We start from the raw sequence: 10,865 nt of genomic DNA, 5'->3' as shown, positions 1-10,865 counted from the left end.
ATTGGAACCAAGATGAAAGCAAAGAAATTTTCTCTTTTCTTCTAGTTGTAGAATTTCCACTCCGCCAGCCCTCCTGTAGTTCTGGATGTTGACCGTCCTGTCCTTTCGTTGCGTTTCTGAAGTTGTTGTAGGAGGCAGCAATCTCGGTGTTCCCCTATGCCGCCATCTTAGTTTCTCTGATGTACCACCATTTTTAATCCACTCATCTGTTGATGGGCACTTAGGCTGTTTCCAAATATTAGCTGTTGTAAATTGTGCTGCTATGAACATAAGGGTGCAGGTGTATATGTCCTTTCTGATTGCTGTTTCTACTTCCTTGGGATATATTCCTAGAAGTGGGATTACTGGATCAAATGGGAGTTCCATTTTTAACTTTTTGAGGACACTCCATACTGTTTTCCACAGTAGCTGCACCAGTCTGAATTCCCACCAGCAGTGCACAAGGGTTTCTTTTTCTCCACATCCTTTCCAGCACTTGTGGTTCCCATTTTTTGATTGGATTGTTTATCTTCCTTTTGTTAAGTTGTATGAGTTTCCTATAAATTTTGGAGATTAAACTTATTGGAGATAATGCTGGCAAATATGTTCTCCCATACAGTGGGGTTTCTTGTTGTTTTGTTGATGGTTTCTTTTGCTGTGCAGAAGCTTTTTATTTTGATTTTTACATAAGTTGTTGATTTTCACATTCATCTGTCTTATGAACTGTATGACCCTTACTCTGAAGTCTTTTTTCTGGCATATTGTATGCCTCCGTTTCATTTAGTTCATTTTCTGGTGATTCCTTCTTTCCTTTCTTAGGGGGTTTGTTTTTTTTTTGTCTCTCCATTTTGCTGTCTCTTTCTGGCCCTGGGCAACCTGCTTGGGGTTTGAGAGGTTAAAGACCCTATCAGGGAAATGGTCTGAAAATTGTTGGCCCAGAGGCTGAGTCTGCCTTGAGTCTCATGCCTTTATTTTCTCTGCTCTGGGTTGTATCCCCTTCTCCCTCAGTTGTCTGCTTCAGATGCTCAGGGTGGTGGGAGCATGTGCACAGTTCCTCTGATGTGTGATGTCCTGTGAGTCCCCAGAGCCCTCTGGCATTCAATTCACTGTGTGGCCCCAGTATCTGTGGCAGGGTGGCACCCTAGGTCCCTCTGGTGCAGTCATGTGGCCCCTGGCTGAGCACACTGGCTTGCTCCAGGTCACCCTGGCAGCACTTTCCTATTGCCCAGAGTGAGGCATGTGCTGGGTTGCTCCAGGTACCCCCTGCAGGACTGTCCTGGGACCAGGGAGAAGCGGGTGAACTTTTCTCTGGGTTGCACAGTCCCTGCTTTCTTGTAGCCAAGAGTGATATGTGCACTGGCTTGCTCAGTTCATGCTCCCCCGTGGCCTGAGTGGGGTGCATGCTGAGTTACATAAGGTTGCCCTGGCAGGAAGACCCTGGGCTCAGGGTGGAGTGGGCACAGGTTGCTCTGGGTCACACAGTCAGAGCTCTCCTGTGGCATGCTCTGGGTTGCCTTGGAAGCAGGTTCCAGTGATGGGGGTAGAGGGGGTACCAGGTGGCTTCAGGTCAGGATAGCTAGCAGCACAGTTCTGGGGTATTGGGCAGGGGTGAGGCACAGGGTTGCCCCTGGCTTGCAATCACTGCTGGCACAGGATTGCCCCTGCTTTGCAATCACTGCTGGCACAGGATTGCCCCTAGCTTGCAATCCATCTTGGAGATGGATCCTAGGAAGCCAGGTCCCAGCAGGCTGGTGAGGATGCCTGGTGTGGGAGCTCACTCTGGTGACACTCACTCCCTGCAGACATCTGGGAGCCTGCCAGGAGGTACTGTGCCACTCACTGCTGGTGCATGGTGGTTGTTCCACAGGGGTTATGGTTGGCAAGCGGCATTCTCTAGGCATCCTATGCCCTTCCTTATCGAAAATTGTCTCCTTAGCTGTGTCTAATTTGTTAATTCAGGGTGGATATTCTTTGATTTATTTGCTTTTCTGGCCTGGCTGTCTATTCAGCCATCTTCTCTGTCCCCTGTTTATTTTCTTTATTGTATTCTTTTTATTACAATATAAAACTCAGATACAGAAAATTACATAAAACAAATATATCAATCAGTAAATGACTACAATACAATTACCCTTGTAACTACCACCCAGGACATGAAATTGAACTTTGCCAGCTACCCCAGAAGTCCTTCCACACCTCTCATCCCAATAATAGCCCTCCCTTCCCCTAAATGCAACCACTGGAGTTTACCCTTGTACATAGAGATAAGAGTTCCCATTTATTGTGCAATTACTTCCTGCCAGGACTTTACTAAGAATCCTTCGTGTTTCACAAAAACACAAATCATGTACTATTATCCCCATTTAAGAGATGCAGAAATTGAACTTCAGAAAGGTGCAGAAATGTGTCCAAGGTCACATGGTGCCAGAGCCAGGACTGTAATCTTGATGTATCTGACTTCTAATCCTATGCTTTCTACCTCCACCCCACTGTATGTTGTACTTCCCAGTTGAGCATTGAATAATGCCCTATGCAGGAGGTGCCTGAATTTGTGAGGTTAGTGGTTGTCACAGAAATAAATCCAGCGGCCACACTTTAGAAGAGAGAAAGTGACTTGGCAGGGAGAGAGGGAGGGAGAGAAAGAGAGAGGGGAGGGAGAGTTGCAACTTCCTGTATTTTCTCCTTGTCATCTGATGCTAACATCCTTCCATTACCCAATGAGAAAATAAACAATAAATGACCACACCAGTTAAACTGTTTAATTATGTAAGTTGGGAAGAATGACATTTGTGTACATTCCCCAAACACATGGATTAAAGAAATGACCTTTGCCTTGGTGTGAAACTAATTTGTTGCATATTGGAACTCTGATGGCTTCACTTGGGCCAGGCATTTTGTTGCCCTGATGTTTATGTCTAAGACTGGAGATGAGGCTTAATGAAGCCCCATCTTAGGCTGGACTGATTTGTATATTACAGTTTTCTAAAACATCCCCATCTGAAATATATTTTCAAAGAAGTGTGTCTTCCTGTAGTCATTCCTGGTATTTTGTACATTTGTTCAAGTGTAAATATATCTAAAACATCAAAAGAATAAGAAAAATGACCTGTGCTGAGTCAGAGTGGGGAAAAATTTCCAAGGATCAACAATAACTATTCAAAAGGTAAAGGCGCATCATTTATGGGGCTGTCAGTCTTTTTATAATTAAAAAACATCTTAGTATAATAAAAAAAACATGGAATCAGAAAAAGAAATCATGGAACTAAATGTAATGTGTCACATCATAAGAGCTGTATTAATTACTAATTAGTAAACATTGATTCTTAATCAACTTTATTATAATGTTTCAGATAGTGTTAGGACTGCTAGTTAAAATATAAACATATTCATATTTATTCATACTATATTCTCCTCTTTCAGTGTTATTTTGAAATATGTTGTGGATATTTCCATAGTTATTAAACATTAAAAAAATTCACGTACCAAATTCAACTTCTCTCCAATTTATTTAAACTCTGGGAAGTTTAAGCTGAATTTTCGTTTTTGAGTACAGAAAAATCAGTTAAAATTGGTTATGTCTATGAGGGAAGATTTATTGTTAACATGTACACTTTTGAATTTCAAAGGAAACATGTAGCATTACAAGCTCTTCAAACCTCAAATTTCAGGAGGAAAAATAATGATGATCAAACATAGTGTGTCTCTGAAGCTTCAATGAGATCCACCTGCCACCACCAAAGACAGGAACACTCTGATTTTCCTCATGATGGGTTTGGGGCTGCCGTTTAGATTTATTTTTAAAAAATTAAATGCCTTTTGAGGGGTAAACATCACCAAATAAAATGTATTTGATGTGGCATTTAAAGAAAAAAATCTCCAGTAGATTTCCCATAGACAGCAACAGTGGATTTCTAGTGAAATATCAGATGTTTATTTTTAAAAGGATCCAACTCTGAACAAAATTTACTCTATTTGATTAACATAAACGTTCTTATACAACAAAATCAATATCTGTATAAACGTGCCAGGAGCTGTTCATCTTCTTTTAACAGGAACTCCCTTACCTCCGCTGAGGGGATTGCCATTAAGTTGTAACCAAAATATCTGAATGCTTTTTAGCATTCTGCTTACTTGCTCATCTCCAAGTTCCTCCCACCCTTCATCATCTGCATGAGCCTTTCTTCCCATCCATCTCTCTCAGGACACAGCAGTGGCCCAAGATGGCTCTACCTGCCATGTCTAGTTAGGGGCTGGATGGAACCAGGCCAGGTCCTATTACTTCTCTCTATCTTCAAAACCCTGATGTGCCTTCTTGGCAATGAATTCAGAGCAGATCTGTTGCCCTGCACTGCATTCCCTGGGAGAGTCTTGAATTTGGTCTTTCTTGACATTCTCTCTTTTCCCAAGTTCAGCTGGAGAGGCACAGAGTAGTTTATTTTCCCGCATGTTCCTGGTGGAATCCCCTTTCTCTCAGAGGATTGCTTTAGTTCCAATTCCTGGATGGCTACACAAAATGCAGATTCACATTTCCTTATATTGGCTCCCAGCTGATCTGCTGCATTTACACTGTCTGTGATAAACCAGTACCATTGGTACCATGAATTAGGTAAAACACATGAAGAAAGTTCAAATTGGGTCATATTTTATTCAAGTAGGTCTTCTTGAAGTCTCATTTTTCTTCACCTTTGAGGCCTGGCTGGTATTTTCTAAGGTTACAAATTTCTCAGACACAGAACTCTGCTTTGAGCTTTGGTTACTTAACGGGATAGCATCCATTACTCAAGAAAGCCAAGAACCAAGAAGCACTTTCCCCTCTGATGTTTGAAAATTGTGGACCTATGACAGTACTATGAGAGTAAGCAGCGATTGAAGGCTGCTAAACAGAGTTTAGTTTTGAAATAAAACCTCACAACTGACAGTTCACTAAGACTCATGATCGTTTTTACGCTTGGTTCTACAAGGCATGTTAAAGCCTGGATGAGGCCCATGTTGGTCCAGAGATCATTAATGTAAATGGCAGCGACTAGTCAGATTTCTACACATTTAACATAGTTATTCTAGGAAGAAAGCTCTGGAAGGAGAGAAGGAAGGAGAGTTTGTTGTCCGTAGTCCTTTCCTGTTGAAGGAGGACAGTCATTGTCCTGACTGATCTTCCCAACAGAAAAATCCACTGCTGCCATCAGTCAACTTTCTATCAGGAGAATTGAGTCCACAGATGCCCCTGTCTGGTCCAGTTTGTGCCATCTTAAACCAAGTAGTCCCAGGACCCCAGGGCAACTTCTGATCCAAGGAAACCATGAGCCTGTCAATAGGTTCTACTGGAATGCCTGCCACAGAGTGAGGATATCTAGTCTGTGGGTGCTCCTGTGCTTTTCATCTAAAGGTCTTCTGAGAGGCCTTGGGAGAGCTTTTGCTCTACTTACTTTGTGCCTCTCTTTCCCCCTTTACAGCCAAGTTGGATGTGAGATCTTAAAAGATCCTTTTCCTTTGTCTCCCTCCATCCTTACCTCTAAAAGGATTGCATTATAAAAGGAGTTGAAATGAGCTGAGAGTTATGGCTTAAGCAGCAGTCTTCAAACTTGGCTGCACATTGGGACAATCTGGAGAGCTTTAAAAAATACCGCTACCTGGGTCCTATCACCAGAGATTCTGAATTAATTGGTTTAGGTTGCAGCTTGTGTATTGGGAGTTTTAAAAGTTCCCCAGGTGATTCTAGGATGCAATTAAGGCCAGGAGGGAGAGTTTGTATTTAATAAAGAAGTTTCAAGATACTTATAGGTTAGCGCTTTCTAAACCACCTACCAGAAAGATTTTGAAAGCATCAGAATCTAGTCCCCTTCGGTTCACACTTGTCAATGAGACTGATCGAATATCTTTTTCTTGTCACAAATATTCCACTCTTGTGTTTTCTGTAAGTTCTAAATTTATGTGACTTAAGATAAAGTAATTTACTTTCTTCCAAGGGGTTCTCCAGGATTTCTGGCCCTCAAAGTCACCCTAAAGAAATGAGGCCCATGTTGGTCCTGTTGATCTCCCCTCTTTGGTATGTCACAAAGGAAATGGACTTCGCCTTAGGGGCCAGGTGAAGTTCCTAACCAGGACAAGTCTTGCCTCCTCTTCTATCTGTCAAATCTCATTTATCTACTTCTTTTTTTACATTTATTTTTTATTATTTTTCTTTATTTTTTCACCACTGTTTAGTCCCCCCATACCCTCTTCCACCTCCACCCACCCCCCCAAAATCACCACACTATTGTCCATGTCCATGAGTTATTCCTATTTTTTTTGTTTTGCTTAATTCCTCTTCTCCCCAATACCCTCCCCCAACACACACCTGCTCTCTATTATGAGTCTGTCTCTATTTTGCTTGGTAGTTCAGTTTGTTCATTAGATTCCACATATGAGTGAAATATAGTTCTGATCTTTCTCTGACTGGCTTATTTCACTTAGCATAATGTTCTCCAGGTTCATCCATGCTGTCACAAAGGGTAAAATTTTCTTTCTTTTTATGGCTATGTAGTATTCCATTGTGTAAATGTTCCATAGTTGTTTTACCCACTCATCTACTGATGGATACTTGGGGTGCTTCCAATCTTGGCTATTATAAATAACACTGCAATGAATATAGGGGTGCATGTATTATTTTGAATTAGTGCTTCAAGTTTCTTCAGATAAGTTCCCAGAAGTGGAATTGCTGGATTAAGGCAGTTCCATTTTTAATTTTTTTGAGGAAACTCCATACTTTTCCTTATGGTTTTAATTCACATTTCTCTGATGATTAGTGATGTTGAACATCTTTTCATATGTCTATTAATTACCTGTATGTCCTCTTTGGAGTCATTTATCTATTTCTTTTAAGGACATTTGTAAGTGCATTTAGAGCAGGGGTGGGCAAACTTTTTGACTTGAGGGCCACAATGGGTTCTCAAACTGGACCGGAGGGCCAGAACAAAAGCATGGATGGAGTGTTTGTGTGAACTAATATAAATTCAAAGTAAACATCATTACATAAAAGGGTACGGTCTTTTTTTTTCAATAGTTTTATTCATTTCAAATGGGCTGGATCCGGCCTGCGGGCCGTAGTTTGCCCACGGTTGATTTAGAGTCTACCCAAAAAATCCAGGATAATCTCCCTATTTCAAAATCCTTAATTAATCACATTTGCAAAGACTCTGTTTCCATATGAAGCAATATTCATAAGTTTGGGAGATTAGGATGTGGATGTCTTTCACGGGGACATATTTCAGTCTATAATACCTCCTAAAGGCAAGTACGGGTGTTGCTGAGAGTGTGATCTGGTGCTGTCAGAGGAGCATACTCCAAAGAAGTTGTTAAAGCCTGGATGAAGAGTTACTGTGCAGACCCACCTGGAAATCTCATGGCCAGAGGGTCAAGATGAAGACTATCAAGTTTGGTCGTGACAATTCTGTAAACAGTTGGGGGTGTGCATACATGGGGTGGGGAAAGGAGGCTATCCTCATGGCTTGGTTGATGCCTGTTTCTGGTACATGCCTCCAGGAGCTTCAGAGGGGGGCCTTGAGAAGAATCAGCCTCTCAGGAGCAGGCTTGATATGCCTATGTGAGTATAGAGACATGGCAGTGTAGAATCCACTTATACTACACGTAGATGAAAGGGCGAACCCCATTCTCTATCTTGCCTTTGACCTTAGGAAGAGTTGACCATTCATGCCACTGAAAGGCCTGCACAAGACTTCCTTTCTGCCCATGAGTGTGTCCTAACTGACTATTCCTTCTAATGTCCTCACAGCCCGTGTTCATGAGCATGCCAGGTCTCCAATTAAGTCTCTCCAAGGTCAGTCAATAGCTGTAAGGTGGGAAAAACTTTGGGGATGAAAAATCAGAGTTTTCTCAAACTCCAACTCTTTAGTTTTTAATGGAAGGTTTCTTTCTTTGTATTAAAGATGATGGAATCAGCATCAAACATTCCGTGGAAACATTTTACGTTTTTTGACTTCATAATGCTTTCAGTGACTGTTATAATGCACTGGGAACTGTTGGCCAAAACATTTTTTTCTTTAATTTTGGCTCCCTTGTAGCCATGAACATTTTTATAAGCCAAATGTTAATGTCATGTTTAATCTATTATTATTTCAAAACTACCAGAAAGACAAGATAGCACCCATTCATTGGCTAAATCACAAAACCCACGGTACTATCCATGGCAAAAACCTAACAATTCAGAGAGCTAATTTTATACATTCCTGGCTCTCGCTTATCCTCTGGAGAAAATGAAGAGCGGGTGTTTCAGGATGCCACCATCTTACAGTGCTGGGTGGGGCTTTGTAACAGACATTCAGCCAAGGCCTCTTATTTAGAAAATTTGGAGTCACAGAAACCACTTACCATACGTGCAGCTGGCAGCTCACTCACATATTTACCCAACCGCCCAATTTACCCCAGCAGAACAGGAGGAAAAGTAACACCCACTTCAAGAAGGAAAAGTGCATTCCATATTCCGAATTTTCCTTTGCAGTCTAGGAGCCTGGGCCTGGAGACGCTGCTCTCTGTGGTCTGATTTCCCACAGGGATAAAATGCAGGGCATCTAGAAAACCAGCATTTGAAACCTGCACTCACTGATCCAGACAGAACCAGGTGTGTTGCAGAGAATTCAGAGAATGTGAAAGCCAGAGTTAACATCAGAGTTTATCTAGTTTAGATTGCAAATTGGTAGCCCCTCAGGTGGAATCACCACGCAAATATTTTGTTTGCCCCAAAGAGTTTTTTTTTTTAAATTGAATTAGATGCCAACTTTTAAAATCCATGGTTTTGGCTTCTTGTGGAAAACCAGGATTTGACCACCACAGGTCCTTGTTATCCTATGACAATGAGAAGCTGGATCTACTACCACCTCTCCCTTTAGATGGGTCAATTATTCTCCAATTCACCATAGCTATTCCTTGGCCTGGCTGTCTTTAAGCATTTATGTTGCCTGCTGGTACCCAGTGGGCATTTGAGTTTTCAGCTGTTGCCATGTTTCAAATTGCCCACCTAACAATGTGAAGCTGAAACTCAGAGTACAAAGGATACAGACCGAGGCAACCTGTCTTGATTGGTAATGCTGATTTCCTAACCTGGTACATTAGAGTGGAAAGAATGTGAATTCAGAGACGGAAGCCTTCTTTTTAAATCCTGGCTCCACCACTTACCTAGCAATGTGGCTCTGAGCAAATGAATTTCCTTGTATATAAAATGGGCATAACCAGAGCACAGATGAAATGAGAAGGGATATATGACAACCACAACCTTTGGCACAGGCACATAGCATGGGCTCAATAGCTTTAATTGTCTTCATCCTTACACCATTCATCCTCTTCAAATGTCTCTGGAAAAGAATGAAGGTAATGTAGTATCATTGAGGTTGCCCTAAACAGCCACAAAAGCTTATTTTTATAGCTTTATTGAGATATGTTTTACGTACCATAAATTTTACCCATTTTAAGGTGCACAGTTCAGTTATTTTTAGTATTTTTAGAGTTGTGCAACCATCACCACTATTGAATTTTATAAAATTTTGAACACTTTCCAAAAGAAACCTGTATACATTAGTTTCCATTTTTTCCCTATCTCCCTAGATCTAGGTAAATACTAATTTACTTTCAGGTTTTATGGGTGTCCCTTGTTCAGGGCATTTCATTAAAATGGAATCATGTAATACATGAACTTTTGTGACTGGCTTTTTTCACTTATCATAATGTTTTCAAGGTTCATCCAAGTTATAACATGAATTAGTACACTATACCTCCTTATCCACAGTTTCACTTCCCACATTTTCAGTTAACTAAACTAAACCACGGTCTGAAAATATTAAATGGAAAATTTTCAGAAATAAACAATTCATAAGCTTTTGATTGCACCCTGTTGCAGTGGTGAGATAAAATCTCCTGCCATTCTGCTCTGCCCAGATTGGGACATTAATCATCCCTTTGTCCAGTATATCCACACTGTATATGCTACCAGCCCATTGTTAGTCATTTAGTAACTGTCTCTGTTATAAGATTGTCACAGGATGACAGTACTGTGTTCAAGTAACCCTGATTTTACTTAATATCTCATTCACTTCATCTCATCATGTAGGTATTTTATCATCTCATATCATCACAACAAGAAGGGTGAAAACAGGACAGTATTTTGAAATAGTGAGAAACTATATTCACATAACTTTTATTACAGTATATTGCTATAATTATTCTGTTTTATTGTTAATCTCTTACAATGTATAATTTATAAATTAAACCTTAACATAGGTATATATGTATTTTAAAAACATAGTATACATAAAGTTTTGGTACTATATGCAGTTTTAGGTATCCACTGGGGGTCTTTGGGATGTATCCCCCAGGGATAAGGGAGTACTGCTGTACTTTATTTCTTTTTATGGCTAAACAATATTCCATCATATGGGTATACCACATGTGTTTATCGACTCATTCATTGATGGTCATTTGCGTTGTTTCTATCTTTTGGCTATTGTGAGTAAAGCTGCAATGAACGTTGGTGAACAAGTATCTGTTTGATTCCCTATGTTTAACTCTTTTGAATATATACCCAGGAGTAGAATTATTGGGTTATATAGCAATTCTATGTTTAGCTTTTTGAGAAACTGCCAAACCATGGACAACTTTTTATGTGGACATATGTTTTCAATTCTCTTAGGTATATACCTAGGAATCTAATTGTTGGGTCATATGAAACCTCTATATTTAACATTTTGAGAAACTGCCAGACTGTTTTCCAAAACAGCTGCACAACTTTACATTCTCATCAGCAATGTAGGGGAGATCCAATTTCTCCACACCCTTGCCATCATTTGTTATTATGTGAAGTGGTGTCTCATTGTGGTTTTGATTTGCATTTCCCTAATGGC

The sequence above is a fragment of the Myotis davidii genome, unplaced genomic scaffold (genome assembly GCF_000327345.1).
Source record: "Myotis davidii unplaced genomic scaffold, ASM32734v1 scaffold631, whole genome shotgun sequence".
Taxonomy (NCBI): Eukaryota; Metazoa; Chordata; class Mammalia; order Chiroptera; family Vespertilionidae; genus Myotis; species Myotis davidii.
The sequence above is the reverse complement of the archived record's forward strand: the minus strand, read 5'-3'. Positions refer to the sequence as shown.